Genomic DNA, 20,817 nt, shown 5'->3' on the forward strand with positions numbered 1-20,817 from the left:
TAACTATTATTCTACAATGTAGAACATAGTAAAAACAAAGAAAAACCATGGAATGAGTAGGTGTGTCCAAACTTTTGACTGGTACTTTATATATATTATTTTTATACATGAGGGATTGGAAATGATTCACCCATACGGCTTCTGAGTGGCGCAGCAGTCTAAGGTACTGCATCTCACTGCAAGAGGCATCGCAACAGTCCCTGGTTCAAATCCAGGCTGTATCACATCTGGCCATGATTAGGAGTCCAATAGGGCGGTGCACAATTGGCCCAGAGTTCTCTGAGGTAGGCCATCATTGTAAATAAGATTTTGTTCTTAACTGAATTGGCTAGTTAAATAAAGGTAAAATAAAACATTGATAGAGAAGCTGCAATATTCAAGATGATCAACCCCCTAAATAAAAAAATAAAGTTCATTCACCTCAGCCATTGCACACTGTAGCTTTTTTATTCACCCTTGGTATGACGGTGAAATCTTTGAGAAGTTTCCTTCTTCTCCAGCAGCTAATTTTCAAAGGAAGGTTAGATGTGGATGTTATACACCGTGTGACACAACAGCCACATCTTAACACCACCATTTTGAAATGTCAGAGCCTGTAGGGGGTGAAAATCATCAAATGAGTAGGAGTTGATTTGGGAACTGGGTTGATTGGGAACATGTCTATAGAATATCCAGCAAACTTGCCAATTTTTCATTATGGCAACATTCTCCTCATAGCATCCCCATAACATATGGGGATGCTATGAGGAGCCAATATATAGCAATGCCTTGGAACCTCTGTCATGCTCTTCGGGAACTTTTAGATGTCTCAGAACATCTTTACTAACATTCAAAGAGCTCAGTACTATATAAAACATTGTTTTCTGGGTTGGACCAAACCCACAACAATGCATTCTTATGGCTGAGACAATATTAAGACAATGCGAAGGCGGTGCATTTGATCACAACAAAAAATATTTTAAAGATATAGTTTTGTGAGAAACATATGTATTCTGCAGCATAAACACTGAGATCATACTCATGTACTGACATGCCTGTACCCACAGATACGCAAAGCAGGCAGCACATGTTGCTGGGTTGCCAAAGTCATTCTTGGGAGTAAAAATCCATCTGTTGCAGAGGCCTCCTCTTCTCAATCATATAAACTCGTGCAAATGAGTGTCCAGTAAAAAATTACCCTGATCTGTATATCAAATTTATTAGATTGAGTTCATTGTCATTGTTTGTCACAGCTGTGTCTTGAATGATGTGTCATTACCCGATGTCAATAAAAGGCTTGTTTATTGTAATGTTTAATGATCCACCTTCATTTTATGGGAGCTGAATGAATCAAACATTTGTATGATGAAACAATGAAGCCAATTTAGGCCCAACTGCCTCATTCCTAAATAAAAGCGGTTGAAGTCGCGACCCAATTCTACTGTACAGATCTAAACAACGCATACCTGGAGATCAGCTATTTTTGCCTACATGTAAAAAGGGAAGGAAAGCAATTATTGAGGTCATTGAGGTCACTGTATCACAATTCCAGTCAGTCAGAAGTTTACACACACTGAGTTGACTGTGCCTTTAAACAGCTTGGAAAATTCCAGACAATGATGTCATGGCTTTAGAAGCTTCTGTTTGGCTAATTGACATAATTTGAGTCAATTGGAGGTGTACATGTGGATATATTTCAAGGCCTACCTTCAAACTCAGTGCCTCTGGGCTTGACATCATGGGGAAATCAAAAGAAACCTGAAACTATTGTAGACCTCCACAAGTCTGGTTCATCCTTGTGAGCAATTTCTAAACGCATGAAGGTACCACGTTCATCTGTACAAACAATATTACGCAAGTATAAACACCATGGAACCACGTAGCCGGCACACCGCTTAGGAAGGAGAAGCGTACTGTCTCGTGGAGATCAACGTACTTTGGTGCGAAAAGTGCAAATCAATCCCAAAACAACAGCAACAGACCTTGTGAAGATGCTGGAGGATATGGGTACAAAAGTATCTATATCCACAGTAAAACAAGTCATATATCAACATAACCTAAAAGGTCGCTCAGCAAGGAAGAAGCCACTGCTCCAACACTGCCATAAAATAAACCAGACTACGGATTGCAACTGCACATGGGAAAAAAAATCTTACTTTTTGGAGAAATCTCCTCTGGTCTAATGAAACAAAAAATAGAACTGTTTGGCAGTAATGACATCGTTATATTTGGAGGAAAAAGGGGATGCTTGCAAGCCGAAGAACACCATCCCAACCATGAAGAACGGGGTGGCAGCATCATGTTGTAGGAGTGCTTTGCTGCAGGAGTGACTGGTGCACTTCACAAAATAGATGGCATAATGAGGTAGGAAAATGATGTGCATACACTGAAGCAACATCTCAAGACATCAGTCAGGAAGTTATTGCTTGGTCGCAAATGGGTCTTCCAAATGGACAATGACGCCAAGTATACTTCCAAAGTTGTGTCAAAATGGCTTAAGGACAACAAAGTCAAGGTATTGGAGTCGGCCATCACAAAGCCTTGACCTCAATCCTATAGAAAATTTATGGGTAGAACTGAAAAAGAGTGTGCGAGCAAGGATGCCTACAAACCTGACTCAGATACACCAGCTCTGTCAGGAGGAATGGGCCAAAATTCACCCAACTTATTGAGGGAAGCTTGTGGAAGGCTAACCGAAACGTTTGACCCAAGTTAAACAATTTAAAGGCAATGCTACCAAATACTAATTGAGTGTATGTAAACTTCTGAACCACTGGTAATGTGATGAAAGAAATAAAAGCTGAAATAAATAATTCTCTGTACTATTATTCTGACATTTCAGTCTTAAAAAAAAGTGGTGATCCTAACTGACCTAAGACAATGAATGTTTACTAGGATTACATGTCTGGAATTGTGAAACTGAGTTAAATGTATTTGGCCAAGTTGTATGTAAACTTCCGACTTCAACTGTAGATACACTACCGGTATATATAAAACTGTTGACCGGTAGTGTATATATACTGTTGGGGTTTTTCTTCATTTTTACTATTTTCTACATTGTAAAAAAATAGTGAAGACATCAACACCATGATATAATTTTACATTCTTTAAAGTAGTCACCCTTTGCCCTGATGACAGCTTTGCACACTTGGCATTCTCTCAACCAGCTTCACATGGAATGCTTTTCCAACAGAGGCCAGGTCATCTGATGCTGCACTCCATCACTCTCCTTCTTTGTCAAATAGCCCTTACACAGCCTGGAGGTGTGTTGGGTAATTGTCCTGTTGAAAAACAAATGACAGCCTGTATTAATGCAAACCAGATGGGATGGCGTATCGCTGCAGAATGCTGTGGTAGCCATGGTTCTTAAGTGTGCCTTGAATTGTAAAATAAAACACAGACAGTGTCACCAGCAAAGTACCCCCACAACCACCACACCTCCTCTTCCTTGCTTCACAGTGGGAACCACACATGCAGAGATCATCAGTTCACCTACTCTGCGTCTCACAAAGACACATCAGTTGGAACCAAAAATCTCATTGTTCCACCGGTCGGATGTCCATTGCTTGTGTTTCTTGGCCCAAGCAAGTCTTCTTATTAATGGTTGTTTTTGGTTTCTTTGTCACAATTCGAAGGCTATGAAGGTCTGATTAACGCAGTCTCCAGTGAACAGTTGATGTTGAGATGTGTCTGTTACTTGAAGGCTGGTAACTAATGCACTTATCCTGCAGCAGAGGTAACTCTGGGTCTTCCTTTCCTGTTGTGGTCCTCATCAGAGCTAGTTTCATCATAGCGCTTGATGGTTTTTGCGACTGCACTTGAAAAAACGTTCAAAGATCTTGACATTTTCCAAATTGACTGACCCTCATGTCTTAAAGTAATGATGGACTGTGGACTCCCATGTCTCAGCCGGTCCTACACCTCTGCCAGCTCGTCGGGCTTCTACACCTCAGCCAGCTTGTCTGACGCCCATGCCTCGGCCGGCCCGTCAGGCTCACCCAGGTGGTACACCAGTTGGCGTCCCTAGAGGGGGGGGTACTGTCACGCCTACTACCGCTCTCCCTCTGGTGTTCGAGGGCACCAGGCTGCCCTTCATTACCCACACCAGTCACCATCATTACGCGCAGCTATGCAATTTTGGACTCACCTGGACTCCCTTACATTGTTGATCACCCCCTCTATTTTTGTCTGATCCTCAGTTTTTTCACGGTGTTAGAATTTGTTGTTATTTTTCCCCTGTCCAGACGCTGTTCCTGTTCTGTTTCATGTCCGTTGTTTATTAAATGTTCACTCCATGTACCTGCTTCTCATCTCCAGCGTCAATCCTCACAAAAATGGCCAGTCGGAGCGAGCCAACCAGGACTTAGAAACTACTCTGCGCTGCCTGGTCTCTGCCAACCCCACCACCTGGAGCCAGCAGCTTGTGTGGGTCGAATACGCCCGCAAAACCCTTCACTGCTCTGCCACGGGCCTATCACCCTTTGAGTGTTCCCTGGGGTATCAGCCCCCGCTCTTCTCTGAGCAAGAAGAAGAGGTCGGCATACCTTCAGTCCAGATGTTTGTCCGCCGCTGTCGTCGTACTTGGAGGACAACCCGGTCGACCCTCCTCAAGACCAACTCCAGGTATCGACGACAAGCGGATCGCCACCAGACCCCGGCTCCCCGGTATTGTCTTGAGCAGAAGGTATGGCTGTCCACCTGGGATCTACCCCTCCGAGTGGAATCCCGCAAACTCTCCCCCCGGTTTATTAGCCCTTTCCCCATCTCCAAAGTCATTAGCCCCTCTGCTGTTTGTCTTCTGTTGCCCCGTACCCTCCATATACATCACACCTTTCATGTGTCCAGAGTTAAACCCATGTCTCACAGCCATTTGTCTCCTGTTTCCAGGCCCACCCCTCTCCCCGGTCTCATCAACGGTCAACCTGCATACACAGTTCAACCTCGGGGCAGGGGGTTCCAGTACCTGGTTGACTGGGTGGGTTATGGCCCGGAGGAGAGGTGCTGGGTCCCCGGTAGGGACATCCTGGACCCAGGCCTCATTGTGGATTTCCAACTGCAGCACCCCAGTCAACCAGGTATAAGCCCACGTAGGATGCCAGGTGGTACCCCTAGAGGGGGGGGGGGGGGGGGGTACTGTCACACCATGATCTATTTCACCTGTCTTTGTGCTCGTCTCCACCCCCTCCAGGTGTCACCCATCTTCCCCATCATCCTCTGTGTATTTATACATGTGTTCTCTGTTTGTCTGTTGCCAGTTCATTTTGTTTGTGAAACCTACTTGCGTTTGTTCCCTTGCTCCTGTCTGTTATTGCCCCTGTTTTCTAGTCCTTCCCGGTTTTCACCGTTCTGCCTTACCTGACTCTGAGACTGCCTGCCGTTCTGGACCTTTGCACCCTCTCTGGATTACTGACCTCTTTCTGCCTTTGACCTGACATTTGCCTGCCCGTTCTAGAAATAAACTTTTGTTTCTTCGACACTGTCTGCATCTGGGTCATACCTAAATCTGATAATTCATTATATTCTTCTTTGAAGCCTCGTACTGTTACCTCTCTGTATTCCACACTAAAGGTTTGGCAAGGCTACCCTGTTGTTGGTGGCTGTGGACAGCATCATCGAAAAGAGCATCTGAATAAAATATTGGGAAATCATATCTTCACACCCCCATATATTTAAAAGCCCCCCTCTTGTAGCTCTTTCCCACTTATGTGCACAGGTCAAATGACCCCCCCCTCCCAGCTATTTTATGGTAGCGATGCTCAAAGGAAGATGACACAGAGGTGGTCTGGTTATCCACTGTAACATGCAAAGTGGAACTGAGTGGATTGCGTGTGTACTGTAGGTACAATCTGCTGGATTGCCTGTTTGTTACGTTTATGCAGAGCTACCCTTATGCTCTTGCAATTATCTAATGCTGAAAGACTGGGTGCCTCTTGTAATCCATCAGTGTCCAAATAATACAATTTCAAGTATACTGCTCTTAGACGATGCTTTCACATGAGCCGTGTAATTTTGACTTCCTATTTAAAGAGCTTGCGAGACCCTGAAAACGATTGTTAACTGAGTAAGACCTGTTAGACCAGTTAACGTCAGTCAAAAGATGTTAAAAAAAACAGGTCATCTCACTTATGGTGCTTTCACGACAACTGGGACCGCCGAAAAATACAAGGTAAAATCATGAAACCAGTGATCTTCAGTTTGGAAAGTCGGAGCTCTAGAAAGAGGCCTGAGTTCCAGAGATGGAATTCCGAGTTTGATGACCGCTCAATTTTTTTTCGCAGAATGAGCTTGTTTTTTCTCCAGGGTTCCCAGTTGTCTTGAATGCACTGAAGTCGTTGGTCGGAGATTTCTGTGTTCCCGATTCCCAGTTGTTTTGAACGGGGCATCAGCTTTTAAGTATGGTAACTCAGGGTTGCCAGCTCAGACTCCCCTTTCGAGGAGTTTCATTTTTATTTAGCGTATAAACTTCTGTGTTATTCTCCCCCATTTATTGATAAATCCCCCATCATAGTAATATTTCCTGCATCATATCCACCCACGATACATTCCCCCGTTTCTACCCCCCATGGATTTAAATGAACCTCCCCCACAAGCGCCACAAATGGTTTCATCCCTGTTTAGCTTTTGCGCTACAGTTAGGCTAGGCAGTAGGATTGTATTTGTTGTGAAGATCTATGAGGTGAAAACATTGTGATTTGTCAAAAATGGTAAACTGCTTCTCAAGTCGTTTGGTCGGTTCTTGTATACACTGTAACAAGTACATTGAAGATTTGTAATGTGCTGAAAAGTGAGCAAACTAAGTTCATATTTATCAGGCAATGGGCACAGCCATCTTTGACTTTCTTTATGTGTGTCTTTTACAATAAAAGGTGAAATTGAGGAATAAAGTTGTGAAGACCTTTTATTTCCCATTAGTACAAAACATTGTTTCGATGCTTTTCAGACAACAATGGTGTTTAGACTCGATTTCTTACATAATACGTTCTGTTGCTCCTGTTCCAATCACATATTTGCAATGGTACAATGCAGGGACCACTCAACTATGATCACAAATATGTGATCCTACGCGTCAAAGGGTTAATGGTTATTTAATCATTTGTAAATGCATTCTAAACCATTAATAAATGGTTTATAACAAATTGGTCAAAATATTAAGTCGATAGCCAGTCAGTCCTTGCTAAATAGTAAGCCACTGTTCCCCTCCAGCTATTAACCATTTATAAATGCACTTACAAATGCGTATAATATCGAACCCTTATATTTCATCATGCAACCATATTTTCAATGGTTGCACAGTTAAACAATTGTTCTCTCACTTTTGGGTGTGGTGCATTGTTGCTCTGTCCCAGGAACAGAAATGGTTGGTTTTCAGACCAATGGTCAACTCCCATAATGTGTCTTGCCAAACATTTGAAACCTTGATGATGCATTGGTACACTTATTTATTCCACGCCCTGACATTAGTTATATTTCTTTTCTTTATTTTTTGGTTAGGTCAGGGTGTGAGGGTGGCTTGTTTAGTTTTTGTATTTGTCTAGGTGTTTTTGTCTTGTCTAAGGGTTTTTTCTATCTATGGGGATTTGGTATGGTCTAGGGGATTTTAGGTTTATGGTGGCCTGAATTGGTTCCCAATTAGAGACAGCTGTTTCTCGTTGTCTCTGATTGGGGAGCCTATTTAGGTTGCCATTTTCCATATTCGTTTTGTGGGTAGTTTTCTGTTTTGTGTTGCTGCACCTTACAGGACTGTTTCGTTTTCGTTTCACTCTCTTTGTTTTGTTCAGTGTTGTTTTTTTAAATAAATTAACATGAACACTTACCACGCTGCGCTTTGGTCCGACTACTCTTCATCCGAAGACGAAAATCGTTACACCTCATCTGAAGAACTCAAGCCATATTATTGGTGTGGTTCGCTGGTTTCAGAGAAATTTCCCGACTTTGTGACATCTGCTCATCTGTTAAATGTGCTTGAAATAAAGACTACCTGGAACGTGCTGTTCAGCTAGCTAAGTAGGTAGCTACGTTGCCTTGCAAAAGTATTCATCCTCCTTTTTCCTATTTTTCCTATTTTGTTGCATTACAACCTGTAATTTAAATAGATTTTTATTTGTATTTCATGTAATGGATTTACACCAAATTGGGGAAGTGAAATGAAAAAAATTACTTAAAAAAAATATATATTAAAAAAATAAACAAAAGTTGTGCGTGCATATGTATTCACCCCCCTTTGCTATGAAGCCCCTAAATAGGATCTGGTGCAACCAATTGCCTTCAGAAGTCACATAATTAGTTAAATAAAGGCACATGATCTCAGTATATATACACCTGCTCTGAAAGGCCCCAGAGTCTCCAACACCACTAAGCAAGTGGCACCACCAAGCAAGCGACACCATGAAGACCAAGACGCTCTTCAAACAGGTCAGGGACAAAGTTGTGGAGAAGTACAGATCAGGGTTGGGTTAAAAAAAAATATCTGAAAGTTGGAACTTCACACAGAGCACCATTAAATCCATTGTACAAAATGGAAAGAATATGGCATCACAACAAACCTGCCAAGAGAGGGCAGCTCACCAAAACTCACAGACCAGGCAAGGAGGGAATTAATCATAGAGGCAACAAAGATACCAAAGTTAACCCTGGAGGAGCTGCAAAGCTCCACAGCGGAGATTGGAGTATCTGTCCATAGGGCCACTTTAAGCCGTACACTCCACAGAGCTGGGCTTTACGGAAGAGTGGCCAGAAAAAAGCCATTGCTTATAGAAAAAAATATCAAACACATTTGTTGTTCGCCAAAAGGCATGTGGGAGACACCCCAAACATATGGAAGAAGGTACTCTAGTCAGATGAAACTAAAATTGAGATTTTTGGCCATCAAGGAAAATGCCATGTCTGGCGCAAACCCAACACCTCTGATCACCCCGAGAATACCATCCCCACAGTGAAGCATGGTGGTGGCAGCATCATGCTGTGAGGATGTGTTTCATCGGCAGGGACTGGGAAACTGGTCAGAATTGAAGGAATGATGAATGGCGCTAAATACAGGGAAATTCCTGAGGGAAACCTGTTTCAGTATTCCAGAAATTTGAGACTGGGACGGAGGTAAATACCTTCAAGCAGGACAATGACCCTAAGCATACTGCTAAAGCAACACTCGGGTGATTTAAGGGGAACCATTTAAATGTCTTGGAATGGCCTAGTCAAAGCCCAGACCTCAATCCAATTGAGAATCTGTGGTATGGCTTAAAGATTGTTGAAAACCAGCGGAACCCATCCAACTTGAAGGAGCTGGAGCAGTTTTTCCTTGAAGAATGGGCAAAAATCCCAGTGGCTAGATGTGCCAAGCTTATAGAGACATACCCCAAGAGACTTGCAGCTGTAATTGCTACAAAAGGTGGCTCTACAAAATATTGATTTTTGGGGGTGAATAGTTATGCATGCTCAAGTTTTCAGTTTTTTTGGCTCATTTTTTGTTTGTTTCGCAATAAAGTTTTTCACAATAAATCTTCAAAGTGGTAGGCATGTTTTTCAAATCAAATGATACCACCCCCCCAAAAGCTAGGTAACATAGCATTAGGTAAAACCTAAAACATGTTTTTGAAAATAGAAATTCTGCTAGACAATTTAGCACAATATAATATTTGGCATGATATAATTAACTAGCTAAGTAGATCATGTTTTCTGACTAGTTAGCTTGACTAGCTAGCAAACGTTAGCTGACAACTTCCTAGCTACCATCATCATGACAGAATTTCTATGTAATTTGTTTGGCTAGATTTTTGGAATTAGCATGCTTAGCCTTCCTCTGCACCGGTGTCCAGTCCAGGCACGGTGTCCAGTCCCGCTCCAGGGCAGGAGCCTTCCTCTGTGCCGGTGCCCAGTCCAGGCACGGCGTCCAGTCCAGCTCCAAGGCAGGAGCCTTCCTCTGCGACGGTGTTCTACCCGGCTCCATGGCCGGACCCGTGGTCTGGGCAGGGGCAAAGTCCCGCACCAGAGCCGCCACCGATGCTGGATCCGCGGGATGAGCGGGTTCCTCGTCCCGCACCAGAGCCGCCACCGATGCTGGCGGATCCGCGAGTGGAGTGGGCACTTCGCCCCACACCGGAGCCGCTACCGACGCTAGATGCCCTCCCGGACCCTCCCCTATAGAGTCAGGTTTTGCGGCCAGAGTCCGCACCTTTGGAGGGGGGGGGGGGGGGGGGGGGGTACTGTCACTCCCTGACCATAGAGAGCCATTTTAGTCTCTATTTTGGTTAGGTCAGGGTGTGACTAGGTTGGGTAATCTAGGTTGTTTTATTTCTATGTTGGCCTGGTATGGTTCCCAATCAGAGGCAGCTGTTTAGCGTTGTGACAGGTGTGTAGATCAGTGACACAAAATCTTAATTGAATCCATTTTAAATGTAGGCTGTAACACAACAAATTGTGGAAAAATAAATGTGAATACTTTCTGAAGGCACTGTATCTAACAGCGCAATGGCGGGTAGGCCGTCATTGTAAAAAAGAATTTGGTCTTAGCTGACTTGTCTCGTTAAATAAAGGTTAAATAAATAAAACAATTTTAATGATAGGTGAATTCAGATGTTTCTGTAGCTGAGAAAAAAAGGGTTGGCGTGTAGGAATTCAGACTACCTAAAGCCAAACACGTATTTAGACCCAATCAACATCTCTTCAAAGGAAGTTACATAGTCCAGTATTTAACATTCGCGATGAATTTTACTTTTAAATTATTTGTATGTTATTGTAGTGAGCGTTCATTTTCCTAACAGCAGGAATGTAGCAAAAACACTGTACTCAGTCCAGTAGTAGAGGGTAAATGCAAGTAAACACAGTTTACCCACTTTTGTTGCTCTACAGTTTCCCCACCTTTTGTGGAAAAATGCATTGAAAGTATAAGGAGCTTACTTTTTTTTACAACTTAGCCCTAACCCTTCAATGTATGCAGATCTGAAGGGTTGGATAGGCATAACCAGTGTAGTGGAGGAGTCACATTGCCTCCACCATACAATTCTGCAAACATTGAAGGGTTGAGACCAAAACCAGGGTTAAGCCAGGCATGCATTTTTGAAATCGAAGACAAAATCCCGATGTCCTTACCTACTCCAGCCGCATGGCCGTCACCAAAGCTCATTTAATGTGAGCTGGTCAGAGATGCAATCTGAGGGCTTCCAACTCACACTCTCAAACACATAGATCCCCTGAACGCAGCTCACTTTCCAACCCACTTTCCAGCTCACACTCTCAAACACATTGATCCCCTGAACACAGCTCAAGCTCCAGATCCCAATCACCTGAATTCTGATCACCTGATCACACACCTGTATGTCATTATCACACACTATTAGTTCAGTTCTTTGCACCCTATCATTGTAAGGTATTGTTTGTTTTGTTACATGCTTCCTTTAGGAGCTCTGTTATTTTGCGTAATTTAATCCTCCCGTGTATGATAGTTTTTGCCTGCCTCACTAATGACGTCTTTTGTCTATTCCCTGCCTGTACTATTGCTTGATCTCCCACACAACGTTACTAGCCTTTTCCCTGCCTGTACTGTTGCCTTTTTGGATGCCCTGTGTTTGACCTTGGACCCAGCTACCTGCCTCCTCCTGTGGTCCTTTACAAATTAACACCTGCTGCAGCCTGCGCTTGAAACCAGCTCTCTGTCTCCCATTGTGTTCATTACAGAATACCTCACCAAAAAACGACAGATGGATTCAGCAGAGCTGCAGCTACGTCTAGCCCGACTGGAGGAACAAATCGATGAACTCTGCGACCTCCTTCACCAGTCCACTCCTGCCTCACCAATATCAGGTGTCACAGCCTCCTCTTGTACATCTCCCCCATATCCATGCCTAATAAATATGACGGCTCCCCAGGGAAATGTCAAGGATTTCTCATGCAATGTAACCTGTACATAGACCATCACGCTGCTGACTTCACCTCTGACAAAGACAGGGTTGACTTCGTCATCTCCCTACTCACAGGCAAAGCTCTGGATTGGGTCACAGCCCTGTAGGGCCTCTCAAAGTTCTGATCTGTCCTCTGAATCACGTTTCCACACCCTCTTCAAGGAGGTGTTCGACCATTCAGTTTCAGGTCGTCACACCGGGGACCTGTTATTAAATGAGCTGCGACAGGGCCGTCGCTCCACCACTGAGTATGCCCTTGAGTTCCACACCATGGCTGCCGGCAGTGGATGGAATGAACCAGCTCTCCTTACAGTCTACCGGAGGGGTCTTAATCGGGAGTTACAGACTGAACTGGCCTGCAGAGGAGATTTAACAGACCTAAATCAATACATCCGGATGTCCATAGGCAACCTACTGGTGGACCGCAGACCTATACAGTCACCCATGGCCTGCGAGTCTTCCATGCCCTTCTCTTGTCCACTACGGTCTAATAGTCCCAAACCTATGCAATTCGGCCGTGCCCCTCTCACGCCTGCCGAGAGACATCGGAGGTTACGTTGAAATCTGTGCCTCTATTGTGGAGAAAGTAACCACCTACTCAATAGCTGTCTGATTCGCCCCCCCACGAAGGGGTCCACCACAACCCCTCCTTGTTCATCCCAGAGAATGAGGATATGGACACCTATATAGAAGAGGCCCTCGAACATGGGATTCATCCGTCCATCCACGTCTCCGGCTGCATCCAGTTTATTCTTTGTGAAAAAAAAGGATGGTGGTCTCCGTCCCTGCATAGATTACCGACCCCTCAATTACCTTACCATCAAGAATCTCTTCCCTCTTCCTCTGATTCCAGCCGCACTAGAACAAGTTGGATAGGCTACCATCTACTCCAAACTGGACCTACGTAGTGCTTACAACCTGGTCTGTATCCAAAGTGGGGATGAGTGGAAGACGGCGTTCACCACTAGGCGTCACTACAAACACCTGGTTATGTCCTACAGTCTCACTAATGCTCCTGCAGTCTTCCAGTCCTTCATGAATGGGGTTTTCCAGGACATGATCCACCAGTTCCACATTGTGTACATTGACGATATCTTGACCTACTCTCACTCCCTTGCAGAACACGTACAGCATATGCAACAGGTACTCCAACGGCTACAGGACCACCATCTATATGTCAAGGCTGAGAAGAGCGCCTTTCACGTTACTACGGTAACCTTCCTAGGTTTCGTGCTGACACCAGGAGGGGGTCAAAATGGACGTAGGCAAAGTCATGGCCATGCTTAACTGGCCAAAACCTACCACCGTAAAGGAACTACAACATTTCCTCGGATTTTCCAAATACTACCACCGGTTCATCCGAAACTTCAGCAGCACAACCGCTCCTCTCTCAGCTCTCACCAGTCAAAAATCCCGTAACCTCCAATGGACCGACACCGCCCTTACAGCATTTGAAACCTTCAATCGCCTCTTCACGTCTGAACCCATCCTTAGGTAGCCAGATCCTACCCTTCCTTTTGTTCTGGAGGTTGATGCATCTGAGGTCGACGTAGGAGCGGTTCTTTCTCAGCGGGTAGGGGACACCTCCCAAATTACACCCATGTGGCTTCTTTTCCAAGAAACTGTCACCCGCTGAGAGGAACTATGATGTCGGGAACCGAGAGCTCCTCACCATTCCTTACCGACCACCACAATCTGGAGTACTTAAGAAGTATTACATGACTAATGCCATACTCTGCCTACTGCCATAATCAGTTTAATATCGAGTTATTAGTGGGCATGAAAACACACTCATTGTTTTCATGAGACAGCGTGGTATCGAGAATCATCATGACCAAGTGAAGTACACTACACAACTTTAAAAATCCTAACATCGCTGAGCCTCTCACATTAAACGACTGTCTTTCATGTATTTTTTTGTCTTGCCAAAGTAGCGGTGCACAAACTAAACTATATGGCACAGACGGGGGGTTACCCATTGTTTTGAGAAGGAGGCAAGGAGAGAGGAAGTGAGGAATCAAGGAAATGCAATTGAGATTTTCCCCATGTCTCTTTCTCATCTCTCCTCTCCAAAATTCTGTGTCAGTGGCATGTCTGTTGCATACCTGCAGAGGGAGCCGTGGTACTTTTCAATTGTTGCCATTGCTTTTGACATGGGAGTCTGCTCCAATGAGAAAGGACTGGTTTTCCATTAGATAAGCCCATGGCTCGTTGACGTTGATGGAACAATGATGGTGCAAGGGCACTAGTAGTCGAATATACCATTAGACTTGATAAATTTATCTTATAACACTGCGTAGTACTACATTAAAAGCATGTTTGTCATATAACATATGAAAATATTGATATCACGCACGTGTAAAATGTACGAGACCTTACAGTTGATAGACAGATAGATTGACTGACAGATATATATATATCTATACATACACTACCTTTCAAAAGTTTGGCGTTACTTTTAAAATTATTTGTTTTTGAAAGAAAAGCAAATTGATCAGAAATACAGTGTAGACATTGTTAATGTTGTAAATTACTATTGTAGCTGGAAACAGATTGTAACGGTCGTCGTAATCCTCCTCCTCAGACGAGGAGGAGAGGCGAGAAGGATCAGACCAATATGCGGAGTGGTTTGTGTCCATGATTATTTATTAACAAAATAAACGGAAAACTAACGAAACAAAATGACAAAAGAGAAACGAACCGACAAACAGTCCCGTGTGGCACGAATACAGACACGAGATACAACCACCCACAAACACACACGTATACCCCGGCTGCCTAAGTATGATTCTCAAACAGGGACAACGATTTACAGCTGCCTCTGATTGATAATCATGCCCGGCCGAACACAAACAACCCGACATAGAAAAATAACACATGGACAACCCACACCAACTCACGCCCTGACCAACCAAATAAATACAAGATAAAGGAAAAACAGGTCAGGAACGTAACCCTGATTTTTTTATATATATCTACATAGGCATACAGAGGCCCATTATCAGCAACCATCACTCCTGTTTTCTAATGGCACGTTGTGTTAGATAATCCAAGTTTATAATTTTAAAAAGAGTAATTGATCATTATAAAACCCTTTTGTAATTATGTTAGCACAGCTGAAAACTGTTGTGCTGATTTAAAGAAGGAATACACCTGGCCTTCTTTAGACTAGTTCAGCATCTGGAGCATCAGCATTTGTGGGATTGATTACAGGCTCGAAATGGCCAGAAATAAAGACCTTTCTTCTGAAACTGGTCAGTCTATTCTTGTTCTGAGAAATGAAGGCTATTCCAGGTAAGAAATTGCGAAGAAACTGAGGATCTCATACAACGCTCTGCACGACTCCCTTCAAAAAACAGCGCAACCTGGCTCTAACCAGAATATAAATAGGAGTGGCAGGCCCCAGTGCACAACTGAGTAAGAAGACAAGTACATTAGAGTGTCTAGTTTGAGAAACAGACACCTCACAAGTCCTCAACTGACAGCTTCATTAAATAGTACCCGCAAAACAGCAGTGTCAACGTCAACAGTGAAGAGGTGAGTCCGGGATACTGGCCTTCTAGGCAGAGTTGCAAAGAACAGCCATATCTCAGACTGGCCAATAAAAATAATAGATTAAGATCGGCAAAAGTACACAGACACTGGACAGAGGAAGATTGGAAAAAAGTGTTACAGACAGACTAGCCTAAGTTTGATGTGTTCAGATCACAAAGAAGAACATTTGTGAGACGCAGAAAAAATGAAAAGATGCTGGAGGAGTGCTTGACGCCATCTGTCAAGCACGGTGGAGGCAATGTGATGGTCTGGGGGTGCTTTGGTGGTGGTAAAGTGAGAGATTTGTACATGGTAAAAGGGATCTTGAAGAAGGAAGGCTATTACTCCATTACGCCATATTATGCAGTCAACAGAAGTCAGAAGTAACATTATAAACATTCACTTACCTTTGATGATCTTCATCAGAATGCACTCCCAGGAATCCCAGTTCCACAATAAATGTTTGTTTTGTTCGATAATGTCCATCATTTATGTCCAAATTCCTCCCTGTTGTTCTATCGTTCAGTACACTTTCCAAACTCGACGCGTGGGCAGAACGATAGAACAACAGGGAGGAATTTGGAAATAAATGATGGACATTATCGAACAAAATCGAACTTTCCAAACACGACGCGTGGGCAGGTCCAGCGGAAAGTACGGACGAAAAGTTAAAAAAGTTATATTACAGTCCCTAAAAACATGACAAACGAAGTATTGAATCAATCTTTAGGATTTTTTTAACATAATTCTTCAATAATGTTCCAACCGGAGTATTCCTGTGTCTTCAGAAGTGCGATGGAACAGCTCGCTCTCACGTGAACACACATGGTCAGGGCATGTTCAAGTCATGATAGACCTTACTCATTCCTCTCTCCTTCGGCCCCACTTCACAGTAGAGGCATCAGACAAGGTTCTAATGACTGTTGACATCTAGTGGAAGCCTTAGGAAGTGCAACATAACCAATATCCCACTGTATCTTCAATAGGAGCTAAGTTGAAAATAGACCAACCTCAGATTTCCCACTTCCTGGTTGGATTTTTTTCTCGGGTTTTTGCCTTCCTGGTGAGTTCTGTTATACTCACAGACATCATTCAAACAGTTTTAGAAACTTCAGAGTGGTTTCTATCCAAATCTACTAATAATATGCATATTCTAGCTTTTATGGCTTTGTAGCAGGCCGTTTACTCTGGGCATGCTTTTCATCCGGACGTGAAAATACTGCCCCCTATCCCTAAGAAGTTATTTGGAGCCAATTTCCTCCTACAACAGGACAATGACCCAAAGCACAGCTACAAACTATGCAAGAACTATTTAGGGAAGAAGCAGTGAGCTGGTATTCTGTCTATAATGGAGTGGCCAGCACAGTCACCCTATTGAGCTGTTGTGGGAGCAGCTTAACCGTATGGTCCGTAAGAAGTGCCCATCAAGCCAATCCATCTTGTGGGAGGTGCTTCAGGAAGCATGGGGAGAAATCTCTTCAGGTTACCTCATTCAAATTGACAATTCGAATGCCAAAAGTCTGCAAGGCTGTAATTGCTGCAATGGAGGATCCTTTGACGAAAGCAAAGTTTGAAGGACACAATTATTATTTAAATTAAAAGTTATTTATGACCTTGACAACAACTTTACTATATTTCCTATTCATTTGCAATGCATTTCAATGTATGTTTTCATGGAAAACAAGGACAGTTCAAAGTGACCCAAAACATTTGAACGGTAGTGGACTCATTCAAAGTTTTTTTTCTCCCTCAAATAGCCACCCTTTGCCCTGATGACAGCTTTGCACACTCTTGGCATTCTCTCAACCAGCTTCATGAGGTAGTCACCTGGAATGCTTTTCAATTAACAGGTGTGCCTTGTAAAAATGTATTTGTGGAACTTTTTCTTTCTTAACGTGTTTCAGCCAATCAGTTGTGTTCTGACAAGGTAGGGGTGGTATACAGAAGATATCCCTATTTGGTAAAAGACCAAGTCCATATTATGGCAATAACAGCTCAAATTAGCAAAGAGAAACTACAGTCCATCATTACTTTAACTTCTTATGGCTGCAGCCCGACGTCGGTACACTTATGACAACAGCCAGCTCAAGTGCAGGGCGCGAAATTCAAAATATATATATTTTTAAATATTTAACTTTCACACATTAACAAGTCCAACACAGCATATGAAAGGTACACATCTTGTGAATCCAGCCAACATGTCCGATTTTTAAAATGTTTTACAGGGAAGACACAATATGTAAATCTATTAGCTAACCACGTTAGCAAAAGACACCACTTTTTTTACTCCAACAGTTTTTTACTCCATCAGTAGCTATCACAAATTCGACCAAATAAAGATATAAATAGCCACTAACCAAGAAACAACTTCATCAGATGACAGTCTGATAACATATTTATTGTATAGCATATGTTTTGTTAGAACAATTTGCATATTTCAGGTATAAATCATAGTTTACATTGCAGCTACAGTCAGAAACTGCACCGAAAGCAGCCATAAAACTTACAGACACCAACGTCAAATACATATTTACTCATCATAAAACATTTCTGAAAAATACATAGTGTACAGCAAATGAAAGACAGGCATCTTGTGATTCCAACCAATATTTCCGATTTATTAAGTGTTTTACAGCGGAAAAAAAATGTAGCGTTATATTAGCTTAGCACAATAGCCAGAAACACTTGGGCGCCATCGACTACAACAGATATATGAAATAACATCATAAAATGTTTCTTACGTTTGCTGATTTTTCATCAGAATGTTGGACAAGGTGTCCTTTGTCCAGAACAGTCGTTGTTTGGATTCAGAACGGACACTTTCCCTCTTCATTTAGCAAGCGCTAGCCGGGTGGCACGACACTCTCCATGTCAACAAACGGAAGAGAACGGAACATGGCAAAACTCCAGAAAAAATGTCAATAATCTGATGAAACCATATTGAAAAAACAAACTTTACGATGATATGGTGACATGTATCAAATAAAATCAAAGCCGGAGATATTAGTCGCCTATAACGGCAGCTAAACAAAAGACAATCCGACTGTCCAGCTCGCGCTCTTCAGAGTACCGAAAATGGTGGACACGTCATTCCAAGATGTGTTCCCATCCCAGATCGAGATAATCACCTCATTTCTTCTCTCACAGCCTTCTTGACACCCAGAGGAAGGTGTATGACGTGCATGTATACTAATAAGTCTTGTGCCCATTTATAGGCAGGAAGAAGAACAGAGCATCGATTTCAGACTTTCCACTTCCTGGTCAGGAAATGTGCTGCAGAATTAGTTCTGTTTCACTCAGAGAAATAATTTGGTTTTAGAAACTAGAGAGTGTTTTCTATCCAATAGTAATAATAATATGCATATTGTACGAGCAAGAATTGAGTACGAGGCCGTTTGAAATGGGCACATTTTATCTGGCTACTCAATACTGCCCCTTGCAGCCCAAACAGGTTAACCTGTCTAGGATCAGCGTGGCGCTAGCGGCACACCCCCCCCCCCCCCACTGAAAAACCAGTGCCGCGAAATTCAAAAAAAATATTTTTTTAAAATATTTAACTTTCACACATTAAAGTCCAATACAGCTAATGAAAGACACAGATCTTATGAATCCAGTCAACATTTCCGATTTTTAAAATGTTTTACAGGGAAGACACAATATGTAAAGATGTACATCTATTACCTAAAAACACATTAGCATAATCCACCATCTTTTATTTGTCCACCAACACCAGTAGCCATCACCAATTCGGCTAAACTAAGATATTTATAGCCCCTAACCAACAAAAAAACTCATTAGATGACAGTCTGATAACATATTTATGGTATGGGATAGGTTTTGTTAGAAAAAAGTGCATATTTCAGGTATATGGCATAGTTTACAATTGCACCCACCATCACAAATGGACTAGAATAATTACAATGAGCAACGTGTTTACCTAACTACTAATCATCAAACATTTCGTAAAAATACACAGCATACACGAATCGAAAGACACAGATCCTGTGAATACAGACAATATTTCAGATTTTCTAAGTGTCTTACAGCGAAAACACAATAAATCGTTATATTAGCTTAGCACATAGCAATTAGCAGCCCAGCATTGATTCTAGCCAAAGTGAGCGATAAAAGTCAACATCGCCAAAAGATATAAATTTTTTCACTAACCTTCTCAGAATTCTTCCGATGACACTCCTGTAACATCACATTACAACATGCATATACAGTTTGATCGAAAATGTTTATATTTAGCCACCAAAATCATGGTTAGACAATGTGAAATGTAACTCGGCTGGTCAGAATTTGTCCTTGCGCCACTTAGACAGTGATCTACTCTTATACATAAATACTCATAAACGTGACTAAAAAATATAGGGTGGACAGGGATTGATAGACAATTTAATTCTTAATACAATTGCGGAATTACATTTTTTAATTTATCCTTACTTTTCAATACAGTTTGCGCCAAGCGAAGCTACGTCAAAAAACATGGCGTCCTAAGCCACTAAAATGTTTCGACAGAAACACGATTTATCATAATAAAAATGTCCTACCTTGAGCTGTTCTTCCATCAGTATCTTGGGCAAAGGATCCTTTCTTGGGAGAAATCGTCTTTTGGTGGAAAGCTGTCCTCTTGCCATGTGGAAATGTCAACTACGTTCGGGATGAACTGAAAAGCGTGCCCAACTTTTCACATCGTTGCAAAAATAAATGTCCCAAAATCGCACTAAACGGATATAAATTGCTATAAAACGCTTTAAATTAACTACTTTGTGATGTTTGTAACTCCTATAACGAGTGAAAAGATGACCGGAGAAATATAACAGGCTAAACTAACGCTTGGAACAGGAGAGGGTCGGTGTCTTCCACGCGCGTTACGCAGCAAGAAAAGACTTGCTAGCTAAAGGTTTTTTCATTTGTAGGGCCTGTGAACGAGCAATCGAGCCCGTTGGAATCGTCATCACGTAAAGGCATCCAGGGGAAGACGTAAGATGTGTCCGTATAGTCATAGCAACGACAGTGCCCTTTTAACTGACTTCAGAAAAGTGCCCAACATTTCTCAAATCTGACTCCATGTCAGGGAAATTGCTGTAGAATGGGCTCTGTTCCACTTAGAGACAAAATTTCAACTCCTATAGAAACTATAGACTGTTTTCTATCCAATAATAATAATAATATGCATATTGTACGATCAAGGATTTTGTGGGAAGCCGTTTAAAAAATTAGCCACATTAGCATAAATAGTCTAAACAGCGCCCCCATCCCCAACAGGTTAACCTGTCTAGGATCAGCGTGCCGCTAGCGGCACACCCCCCCCCCCCCCCACTGAAAAACCAGTGCCGCGAAATTCAAAAAAAATATTTTTTTTAAATATTTAACTTTCACACATTAAAGTCCAATACAGCTAATG

Source organism: Salvelinus fontinalis, chromosome 19 (genome assembly GCF_029448725.1).
Source record: "Salvelinus fontinalis isolate EN_2023a chromosome 19, ASM2944872v1, whole genome shotgun sequence".
NCBI classification, from domain to species: domain Eukaryota; kingdom Metazoa; phylum Chordata; class Actinopteri; order Salmoniformes; family Salmonidae; genus Salvelinus; species Salvelinus fontinalis.